A 12865-nucleotide genomic window follows, 5' to 3' on the forward strand; every position below is an offset into this window, starting at 1 on the left:
GAGCGATGACAACCGAAGACGCCATGGGAGAACAAGCCATAGTAAATCTGCAAAAAGAGAATGCAGACGGTCTAGATATAGCAGATCGTCTATCCGCTCAGTGCTGAGGTGCCCAGACAGTAGCCCTTCTAGTGGATTAGATGGCTCGGAGTCAGACCAGACAGTAGTTTCGACTGGAAGAGACTTTCGCTACTACACTAGCCGTTGGAGACAGTCATGGAGAGATAGGTCTGTTTGGGGGGCGTACCTGACAAGGAGGTTGACTGAGACGAGTCTGGTGGCAATGACCGACTTTCTGTCAGGAGCTAAAGCTCGAATTTATCAGAGAGGGCCCTCTCGACTTGTAGGGCAAGGTGACACTAATGCCCTGTCTCAGGGCCCCTGTGGGTTATCAAATGTTCAACCCTACAAGTGTGAACAGAGGGGGGGGATATGTGAGGTAGCGACCACCAATGTTGTGGATGGTCGCAGTGGAGAAGGATCCCCCTGTGATATTAAACTGAAGGTGTGACTGTGGGACTTGTAGTTCCACAGAACTTGGGTTGTAATTAAGGGTTAGGTTCCCTTTAAACTGTGACCAGTGTGATGGACAGAGCTGGAGAATCACATACCTCCACCTGTGGGTGTGTCCGGTTGGGTTTTAAGAGACTGTTAGTTTTAGAAACAGGGAGAAGCCTGAGAGTGCTGCACATGGAGGATGTGTGCTGGAGAGAAGCCTGAGAGTGCTGCACATGGAGGATGTGTGCTGGAGAGAAGCCTGAGAGTGCTGCACATGGAGGATGTGTGCTGGAGATCTCAGTCTGTGTCAAGACTGAAGAGAGACTCCTGGAAATCAGTCCAGGTGAGGGCTGGGGGAAAATACTGCAGCCTGGCTGGAGAGGGCTGGAGGCTGCAGGAAGCACCACAGTGATTTGTGTTCGCTGGCTGGAGCCAGAGTGTGGAGAATCCACTATGGACATTTAATTGGACTGGAAGCCCACGGTATGTGGATGTTATATTTTCCTTTAAGCCAGGAGAGGCTTTGTTACATTTGGAAGGGCAGTTTATGTTGTACTAATAAACTGCTGCATTTTTGAGAGACTGCGTTGCCTGTGTATGCCTAAGCTACCCTCCACCGCTGCAAGCGAGTAAACCCCCCGGGTTGCGGTAAGCAACGTTCACAACATATAATACTGGAGGATAAAACAAGACTGAGCACAAGACCTTCACAGCCGTCTACACATCATAGGGAGATTTCATGGCACCTTCTCTCCATCTACCTGATGATCCTGAGGAACATCGGGGTCTTCTTGTTTACAGTCCTGTGGGAGAAGAGGACGGGGACATCTCTCTGGTGTTGTCCTCTTACTGGATAGAACTGGAGGAGACACATACAGGGACTGAATTCATTCCTTACATACAGATAATTATAGGCCGTGTGTATTTAGTCCTGTCTATTACCTGGTGATGTGAGGGGCTGGGGATCCTCCATCATGACGTCCTTGTACAGATCTTTGTGTCCTTCTAAATACTCCCACTCCTCCATGGAGAAATAGACGGTGACGTCATGACACCTTATAGGAACCTGACACATACAATGATACCGTCACCCCCGATCCCTTCATAGCGTTACTGTATAATGTCCCAGCATTCCCAGCAGTGTCACCTCTCCAGTCAGCAGCTCAATCATCTTGTAGGTGAGTTCTAGGATCTTCTGGTCATTGATGTCCTCATGTATCGGGGGGTGAGGTGGAGGCCCCGTGATTGGGCTCAGGGGTCTTCCCCATCCCTCAGACACAGGGGCCTGACAGCGCTCACTAGAGGTCTTCTTCACTACTGTGTAATCCTGGTTATGGAGAGACACAGTAATAAATCTCACTCCAGACATTTCCAGAGTCCTCACCTCTCCAGTTCTGTCCATCTGTTATTCCCATAGATAAGAATGATGTAATGTGACGTCATCAGAATCTCTCACCTCTCCAGTAAGCCGGAAGAGGATCTCTAGGGTGAGGTGTAATATCCTCTCCGCCATCTTGTCCCTGTCCATATCCATCCTTCACGGGGCAATCCGGAGAATTCTCTTCTATAGAAGATCTCCACTGAGAGGATCCGATATTGTAGGGACCTGAATGGGAAGGAGATGAGCCGATCTGTAAAATTAATGGAGATAATGGAGGGGATATCATTTGGGTACTAAAAAATATTCAACATGAAATGTTCTATGTAAATAGTACAACTGTAAAAGTAGCCCATTATCTTTATAAAAAAAACACAATCCTTCATACGGCAATGTGAGCGGAAAAATAAAAGCGTAATTGCTCCCGGAATAAGAGTAGGAAAATACAAAAGTGCAAAAACAAATAATTTCCCAGTTTTTCGGTTAAGAACAGGGCAATGGAATTAGGATTCGATGTTTTCTTGTCTCTAACGGAAGTAGAGGGGCCACACATGGCGTACGGATCTGGGCACTCGCTGACGCACAATTTACCACCCATTTCTTGTATGAAGGCAGCAAAATATTGAAAATTACCCAATTACAAAATGTGCCCACACTATATTTCACTCCTAAACTAGAAAAATTATGTAAATAACAAAGTTTAGATATTCTAAACTGGTTTCGGAGCTCGTAGACTTTAACCCCTTAACGACTGCGGGCAGTAAAATTATGTCCTAGAGGTCAGTGTTAATTCCCTCCCGCTGCTGCGGCAGCCGGCGGAGATAGGCGCACATCTCATCTGATTTGTACAGCTGAGATTTGTGCCTAGCAGGTACGAGCAGATCTGCAATCTGCCTGTGGCTGTTAACCTCTTAAATCGCGCTGTCAAAATGACAGACCCAGTATAATCGCAATCTTCATAAAACTTTACTCATAGGCCTCCACCGGAAGTCATGTGACCTGATCACGTGGATCCGATGGTTGTCAGGGTAGTACAGGGTAATATGATGACTCCTGTAGCTCACATGACTTAGGTCCTGTAACAAGCTGCCAAGTACTGCAGGATACAGGAGATGAGTATTTTTCCTGATCTGACCGGTGCTGCTCTGATCAGGAGAAATGAATGAGTGATCAGACTGCTGATCCTTATAGCCCCCTAGAGGAACTAGTAAAATAAAAAAAAATAAAAAGTAAAAAAATGGTTTTCAAAAATTAAAAAAAAAACAAAACCTATAAGTTGAAATCACGCTCCTTTCACCCCATTGACACTTAAACGGTTAAAAACTTAAAAATATACACACATTTGGTATCGCCACATTCAGAAATGCCTGATCTAACAAAATATAAAATCAATTAATCTGATTAATAAACGACAGTATCAAAAAAATGCCAAACGCTAAAATTACATATTTTGGTTGCCGTAAATTTTGCGCAAAATGCGATAACAGGCGATCAAACTGTAGTATCTGCACAAAAAACGGTACCATTAAAAACTTCAGCTTGAGACACAAAAAATAAGCCGTCACTGAGCCAGAGATCCTAAGAATGCTATGGGTTGTAGAAAATGGCACAAAATGTGCACCAGTTTTTTAGACAAACTTCTGATTTTTTTAACCCCTTAGATAAAAGTAAACCTATCCATGTTTGATGTCTACGACCTTGTACCGACCTCAGGCATCACAGCGACACATCAGATTTTCTATATAGTGAACACACAGAGAATAAAATCTCAAAAACAATCGTGCAATCACAGTTTTTTTTGCAATTTTTCTGCATTTGGAATTTTTTTGCTGTTTTCCAGTACACTATATGGTAAAACTCATGGTTTCAGGAGTACAACTTGTTCCGCAAAAAACAAGCCCCACATGGCAAAATTGACTGAAAATTAAAAAAGTTACGGCTCTCAGATGAATTGGAGCGAAAAAAAAAACCCCCCGAAAAATCGGCCGAAGGTGAAGGGGTCCGGACCATCTGACTCCTACTCTGCAGTGATGTTCTACAATGTCATTACATAGCAGTTCATCTATACACAAACATGTAGCAACGGAGAGGAAATCCGTCTGTCTCTACATAAGGCAGAGACGGTTTATTACTGCCTCTGCCTTCTCTGTCACTGTATACACAGCTCTGCGGTGCAATGCAGCTGGAACAGCAAGGGACCTGACAGCGACACAGATCTCTGTGTGAGAGTCCATCCACCATCGGTACTTACAAACTGTAATTGTTTGGGGTCTGGTAAGTTCGATTTTTGTTTTGGGGGGGGGTTGGTCTGCTTTCTTTTGGGGGTGTCTGCTTTCTTTGAGTCCTGCTGTATTCTTTAACTTTTTTAGATGCTTGGACACTTCCCTATGGAAACGCTACTAGGGCTTATTTTTAGAGTAGGGCTTGTATTGTAATTACAGTATAGTCAAAAAAGCCCTAAAAATTCTACTAGGGCTTATTTTCAAGCTAGAAAGAGCTGACTGTGCTTCCTCCCCCATACGCAGAGGTCATGTGGTCACTGCTAAGAAGTAAATTAAAAATACTTAAATACGGAACTGACCTTGGAATATGTGAAATATAGGAAAATACCACTGTGAATCCGAATCTCTGTTATTAGCCCTGACCAGGTAAAAATCAGCCATATATACAAAATAATAAGTGCTACAAAATAGCTAAGAAATATTTACACGTGGTCATAGACATATAATATGACAGTGTCCGGCTTTCAGTCATAGGGATGGCCCCGTTGAGGTTTTAGTCACCGCTCAGTATACAGTGATCAGTGGTTGTATATGCGCTCTCACCACTGACTGACAGCAGGTTCTAATGCTGAGCGGCTGTCAGTCACTACGGGAGGGGGGTAGGGTATATATGTGGTAATCACAGACATTTCCCTTATATTCCCACCAGTATCGCTCGACATCAGCAATAAAAACTCGATGCTGAAGTTGGTTTCTTATTGGTCCAGTTTCTTATTCGGGGCTGAAGTTGTTTCTTATTTAGATTCTTTTCTGTTTTTTCTTTTTACAGGTTTAACAACAAACGTAAAAAAAAAATCCCAATAATAAAGTACAATACAGCGAGGAGCCCAGATGTGAATACACTTAACAGCAGCAACAAAAATGATAAAACTGGAAGAAAAATGGGCATCAATGGTGTTTATGAAAGGGTTAAATGACCTTGGGCCACTAATCTGACACAACCATTATATAGTGATGCCTCTCATCAGATTCAGGTCACTCCAGCCCGGCCCAAATGGGTTCTGGGCATCAGAACTGGCACCAAAGTGAGTAAATAGCCAATTCATCCAGATGTGAATAAGTAGCTGGTGTTCTGTAAAGTTCTCTTCCGGCTGATGTAAATGGGTTTCTGGCATTAATTTGTAATCACAAAGGGAAAGCCGCCATTGTTCTCTGATTTCAGTCTATTCTCACATTATTATGGCTTTACCTATACAGATCAGTGGCCCAAGGCCATTTAACCCTTTCCACAATGCCCTTCGGAGCCACTTTGATGCCCATTTTTGTGCCAGATTTATCATTTTTGTTGGTGCTTTTCAGTGTATTCACATCCGGGCTCCGCACTGCAGGGGATTATATTGTTGTCATTTTTTATTTTTGTTGCTAAAAACCGTTAAAAAAAAATAAAACATTGCCGAATAAGAAACAAGACTTCAGCCTCGTCATGAAAGCAAAAACAATAAAGACGACGACAGTAACATGAAAATGAAGCCGAGCAAATCACAAGAAGAGATGCAACATTTACTTGAATGTCCGAACAAGGAAAAAGACTTTCACAGATCTTTAACCCCTTTATGACAGCCTTACAGATTAAAACGGCGGCAGAAAACGGTACTTATTCTGATCCGCCGGTTTAAAACGGCGGCAAGAAATAAAGTGTTTACCGCCCCCCAGCATCGCGAAATCTCTGTGGTTTCAGCTACCGAGGATAGCTCAAACCCTGAAGATCACGATTCAGGCTGAAAAAAATTATTTATCTTCCACCTGGCATAATCAATCATGTCAGATGGGAGATAAATCTCCTCCCTCGGTCCCCCGATGTGGCCAAAGTGCCCCTCCAGTCCCACCCGATCATCTAAAATGGCCGATGCGCACGCTGCGCTCATCCTCCTCCTCTGAATTCTGTCGCATCTGACATGTTAGATGCGACATCAAAGTTCTCTCCATGTCCTGCCAGGTCACCCCCTGTCATTCCCCGGTCTCCCGTTACCTCCTGCAGTGACGATCTCCCACGATCCCTCCTTCTCAGAAGATCCTGGCCACATGTGCATAGCGGATCTCAGCCGGCCCGCTGCTAGTAGTGACACTGAGCTTAATGCCGCTCACACTGCCATTCTGTGGACCCGAAAAGTGTGAGTGCAGCATCTCTGGAGGGTTTAAACTTCCAGAGAATGGGGGATATGTTCTCTGAGTGTTCCCCCCATATTCTGGAAGGTCCAGAGTCGTCATAGGACCTCCAAAATGGATTATGGCGTACCGGATTTTTTTTTCTTTTCAATAAATTGATGAAGGAGGGAATGTGAGATAATTTTTGTTTTGACTACTGACTATGTTAGTGATGTCGGGTATCTGAAAGACGTCATGGACATCATTAACCCTAACCCCAACAACCCCATTTATTACCCCATTTGCCACCACACCAGGGCAACGGGAAGAGCCGTGCGAAGCGCCAGGATTAGCGCATCTAACGGATGCGCCACTTCTGGGTGGCTGTGGCCTGTTATTTTTAGGCTGGGAAGGGCCAAATAACCATGCAATTTTCCACCCTGAGAATACCAGACCACAGCTGTTCACTTAACCTTGGCTGGTAATTTAATTTGGGGGGACCCCACTTTTTTTTAATTTTTTATAAGTAATTAAAAATAAACAGCATGGAGACACCTCCATTTTGGATTACCAGCCAAGGTGAAGCTGCCAGCGCTTGTCTACAGGCTGCAGCTGTCTGCTTTACCCTAGCTGTTTTTTTTTTTTTTTGCTTTTTTGGGGCTAAATACAAGGTTAAACACCATTTAGTGCCACATGAAAGTTACTAAAGGGTGCCAGCTTAGAACATGAAGGGGGGTGGTACATTATATATGTGTTTGACATCTATTTATCTAGCCATCCATCCATCCTAGCTTATTAGGCTGTGTGCCCACGATCAGGACTTGCAGTGGTTTGGACGCAGTGTTTTGGCTGCGATGATATGCAATACAAGCGCAGTGGCGGGATGTTTAGAAATCTCCTGACCACTGTGCTTCTTTTATCTGCAGCATAAACTGACCAGCGGCGCGGCTTCCTGAGACGCAGGATGTCAGTTTATGGTGTGGAGATGAGAATGTTTTTCACAGGGAGAAAAAAATCCGCAGCGGCCTGAACCTGGATTGTGGGCACGGGCAGCTGCGTTCTCGTGTGGACAACACTGGCATCTGCGCAGAATGGCTGACACTGCGTCCTAGATGCAGTGTCAACAAATCGTGGGGACCTAGCCTAAAAGTGAGAAATTTGGCACTACAGCAACATTTTTGTGAACTACCTGCTCACTATACCCCTGAATAAAATTCTTGAGTGGTCTAGTGTCCAAAATGGGGTCACTTGTAGGGGTTTCTGCTTTATAGGTACCTTAGTGGCCCTGCAAATGCGACATGGTGCCCGCAATTTATTTCAACTTTTCCAAAATTCACATAGTGCTCCTTCTGTTCCGAGCCATCCCGCTTGTCCAAACAGAGGGTTTTTTGGCCACATGTGGGGTATCACTGAGCTCATACAAATTTGTATAACAAACTGTGGTGTCCACTTTCTGGTGTTTCCTCTCGAAAAAGTGAGATTTGGTGCTGAGGCAAGATTTTTGTTAACAAAAAAAATTTAAAAATTTGCAATATGATGAGCTAAGGTTATCAAATTCTGTGAAGTACCTCTGGGTTCAAAATGCTCAATACTGGATACCCCTGGATAAAATCTTTGAGGGGTCTAGTTTTCAGAATAGGATCACTTGTGGGGGAGCTCCTCTGTTTAGGCATGTTAGGGCCTCTCTAAACACAATATGGCATTCGCTAATGATTCAAGCTAATTTTACAGTCAAATGGCGCTCCTTCCCTTTCGAGCCCTGCGCCCAAACATTTGATTTCCACCACATATGAGGTATCTGTGTACTCAGGAGAATCTGCACAATAAATTGTTTGGTGCATTTTTTTTCTGTTACCCTTGTGAATAAAAACTACCTGGTTAAAGTAACAATTTTGTGGTAACAATGTATTTTTTTATTTTCACGGCTCAATATTATAAAATTCTGTGAAGCCTCCGGGGTTTCCAGGTGTTTACCAAACATCTAGATAAAATCCTTGAGGGGTCTAGTTTCTAAACTGCGGTCACTTGTGGGGGTTTCTGCTGTTTAGGTACCTCAGCGGCCCTGCAAATGCTACATGGTGCCCGCAATCTATTTCAGCCAAATTTCCTTTCCAAAATTCAATTATTGCTCCTCCCATTTGTCTAAACAGGGGTTTCTGACCACATGTGGCTATCACCGTGCTCATAAGAAAATGGGTAATAAACTGTGGGGTCCACTTTTTGGCGTTACCTCTCGAAACCTGTCAAAGTGACACTGGTCAGAATTGCAAAAAATGGCCGAGTCATGAAGTACAAAACTTGCTCCGTCCTTAAGGGGTTAAACTGAATGTAAATGAGCCGGTCAGGAATAGCAGGAAACTGGTCCTGAACTGGTTAAAGTTAAAAATAGTTGAGAAATGAAGGGGTTAATGATAATGACTGCCCCAAAATCAGAATCAGAGAATCAGAGAGAACAGCTGCAGAGAAGGCAGGTTCCGGGGCTGGGGATGTCCGCTCTGGTGCTGGGGGGGGGCGGCTCTGGTGCAGGGGGGGCGGGTCTGCTGCAGGGGGGGGGGGACTCTGGTGCTGTGGGGGGCGGCTCTGGTGCTGGGGGGGCGGCTCTGGTGCAGGGGGGGCGGCTCTGGTGCTGGGGGGGCGGCTCTGGTGCTGGGGGGGCGGCTCTGGTGCTGGGGGGGCGGCTCTGGTGCAGGGGGGGGCGGCTCTGGTGCAGGGGGGGGCGGCTCTGGTGCAGGGGGGGGCGGCTCTGGTGCAGGGGGGGGCGGCTCTGGTGCAGGGGGGGGCGGCGGCTCTGGTGCTGGGGGGGCGGCTCTGGTGCAGGGGGGGGGCGGCGGCTCTGGTGCTGGGGCGGCGGCTCTGGTGCAGGGGGGGGCGGCGGCTCTGGTGCTGGGGCGGCGGCTCTGGTGCTGGTGGCTCTGGTGCTGGGGGCGGCGGCTCTGGTGCTGGGGGGGCGGCTCTGGTGCTGGGGGGGGCGGCTCTGCTGCAGAGGGGGTGATTCCTGCAGCAGGGGGTGATTCATACTTCAGCAGCAGTCACAGGAGTTTCAAGCTGCACGCTCGACTCTGTAATGAAGAGAAGGGAGAAACAGCGAGGCGGGGCTACAGTGGGTGGGCGGAGCCACGGGATCAAAGGTTCAAAAGAGGGACTGTCCTGCTGTATCCGGGACGGTTGGGAGGTATGCTTAAGGGGTTAAACTGAATGTAAATGAGCCGGTCAGGAATAGCGGGAAACTGGTCCTGAACTGGTTAAAGTTGAGAAATGAAGGGGTTAATGATGACCCCAAATAACAGAGACCCTGCACCTACCTCCTCCTGCAGAGCCGCACACTAGATATATAATACCCTGCACCTGCCTCCACCTGCAGAGCCGCACACTAGATATATAATACCCTGCACCTACCTCCACCTGCAGAGCCGCACACTAGATATATAATACCCTGCACCTACCTCCACCTGCAGAGCCGCACACTAGATATATAATACCCTGCACCTACCTCCACCTGCAGAGCCGCACACTAGATATATAATACCCTGCACCTACCTCCACCTGCAGAGCCGCACACTAGATATATAATACCCTGCACCTACCTCCACCTGCAGAGCCGCACACTAGATATATAATACCCTGCACCTACCTCCACCTGCAGAGCCGCACACTAGATATATAATACCCTGCACCTACCTCCACCTGCAGAGCCGCACACTAGATATATAATACCCTGCACCTACCTCCACCTGCAGAGCCGCACACTAGATATATAATACCCTGCACCTACCTCCACCTGCAGAGCCGCACACTAGATATATAATACCCTGCACCTACCTCCACCTGCAGAGCCGCACACTAGATATATAATACCCTGCACCTACCTCCACCTGCAGAGCCGCACACTAGATATATAATAACCTGCACCTACCTCCACCTGCAGAGCCGCACACTAGATATATAATACCCTGCACCTACCTCCACCTGCAGAGCCGCACACTAGATATATAATAACCTGCACCTACCTCCACCTGCAGAGCCGCACACTAGATATATAATACCCTGCACCTACCTCCACCTGCAGAGCCGCACACTAGATATATAATACCCTGCACCTACCTCCACCTGCAGAGCCGCACACTAGATATATAATACCCTGCACCTACCTCCACCTGCAGAGCCGCACACTAGATATATAATACCCTGCACCTACCTCCACCTGCAGAGCCGCACACTAGATATATAATACCCTGCACCTACCTCCACCTGCAGAGCCGCACACTAGATATATAATACCCTGCACCTACCTCCACCTGCAGAGCCGCACACTAGATATATAATACCCTGCACCTACCTCCACCTGCAGAGCCGCACACTAGATATATAATACCCTGCACCTACCTCCACCTGCAGAGCCGCACACTAGATATATAATACCCTGCACCTACCTCCACCTGCAGAGCCGCACACTAGATATATAATACCCTGCACCTACCTCCACCTGCAGAGCCGCACACTAGATATATAACACCCTGCACCTACCTCCACCTGCAGAGCCGCACACTAGATATATAACACCCTGCACCTACCTCCACCTGCAGAGCCGCACACTAGATATATAACACCCTGCACCTACCTCCACCTGCAGAGCCGCACACTAGATATATAACACCCTGCACCTACCTCCACCTGCAGAGCCGCACACTAGATATATAACACCCTGCACCTACCTCCACCTGCAGAGCCGCACACTAGATATATAATACCCTGCACCTACCTCCACCTGCAGAGCCGCACACTAGATATATAACACCCTGCACCTACCTCCACCTGCAGAGCCGCACACTAGATATATAACACCCTGCACCTACCTCCACCTGCAGAGCCGCACACTAGATATATAACACCCTGCACCTACCTCCACCTGCAGAGCCGCACACTAGATATATAACACCCTACACCTACCTCCACCTGCAGAGCCGCACACTAGATATATAACACCCTGCACCTACCTCCACCTGCAGAGCCGCACACTAGATATATAACACCCTGCACCTACCTCCACCTGCAGAGCCGCACACTAGATATATAATACCCTGCACCTACCTCCACCTGCAGAGCCGCACACTAGATATATAATACCCTGCACCTACCTCCACCTGCAGAGCCGCACACTAGATATATAATACCCTGCACCTACCTCCACCTGCAGAGCCGCACACTAGATATATAATACCCTGCACCTACCTCCACCTGCAGAGCCGCACACTAGATATATAATACCCTGCACCTACCTCCACCTGCAGAGCCGCACACTAGATATATAATACCCTGCACCTACCTCCACCTGCAGAGCCGCACACTAGATATATAACACCCTGCACCTACCTCCACCTGCAGAGCCGCACACTAGATATATAACACCCTGCACCTACCTCCACCTGCAGAGCCGCACACTAGATATATAACACCCTGCACCTACCTCCACCTGCAGAGCCGCACACTAGATATATAACACCCTGCACCTACCTCCACCTGCAGAGCCGCACACTAGATATATAACACCCTGCACCTACCTCCACCTGCAGAGCCGCACACTAGATATATAACACCCTGCACCTACCTCCACCAGCAGAGCCGCACACTAGATATATAATACCCTGCACCTACCTCCACCTGCAGAGCCGCACACTAGATATATAATACCCTGCACCTACCTCCACCTGCAGAGCCGCACACTAGATATATAATACCCTGCACCTACCTCCACCTGCAGAGCCGCACACTAGATATATAATACCCTGCACCTACCTCCACCTGCAGAGCCGCACACTAGATATATAATACCCTGCACCTACCTCCACCTGCAGAGCCGCACACTAGATATATAATACCCTGCACCTACCTCCTCCTGCAGAGCCGCACACTAGATATATAATACCCTGCACCTACCTCCACCTGCAGAGCCGCACACTAGATATATAATACCCTGCACCTACCTCCACCTGCAGAGCCGCACACTAGATATATAATACCCTGCACCTACCTCCACCTGCAGAGCCGCACACTAGATATATAATACCCTGCACCTACCTCCACCAGCAGAGCCGCACACTAGATATATAATACCCTGCACCTACCTCCACCTGCAGAGCCGCACACTAGATATATAATACCCTGCACCTACCTCCACCAGCAGAGCCGCACACTAGATATATAATACCCTGCACCTACCTCCTCCTGCAGAGCCGCACACTAGATATATAATACCCTGCACCTACCTCCACCTGCAGAGCCGCACACTAGATATATAATACCCTGCACCTACCTCCACCTGCAGAGCCGCACACTAGATATATAATACCCTGCACCTACCTCCACCTGCAGAGCCGCACACTAGATATATAATACCCTGCACCTACCTCCACCTGCAGAGCCGCACACTAGATATATAATACCCTGCACCTACCTCCTCCTGCAGAGCCGCACACTAGATATATAATACCCTGCACCTACCTCCACCTGCAGAGCCGCACACTAGATATATAATACCCTGCACCTACCTCCACCTGCAGAGCCGCACACTAGATATATAATACCCTGCACCTACCTCCACCTGCAGAGCCGCACACTAGATATA

At 47.5% G+C, this 12865-nt stretch overlaps 1 protein-coding gene across 1 annotated transcript in view; it reads right to left on the minus strand.

Moving 5' to 3' along the window:
* The window catches only part of LOC142312468 (uncharacterized), a 419059-nt gene that overhangs the window by 100088 nt on the left and 306106 nt on the right, over window positions 1-12865 (minus strand). The gene's annotated exons all lie outside the window — the stretch shown is intronic.

The sequence above is a fragment of the Anomaloglossus baeobatrachus genome, chromosome 5, assembly GCF_048569485.1.
Source record: "Anomaloglossus baeobatrachus isolate aAnoBae1 chromosome 5, aAnoBae1.hap1, whole genome shotgun sequence".
Taxonomy (NCBI): domain Eukaryota; kingdom Metazoa; phylum Chordata; class Amphibia; order Anura; family Aromobatidae; genus Anomaloglossus; species Anomaloglossus baeobatrachus.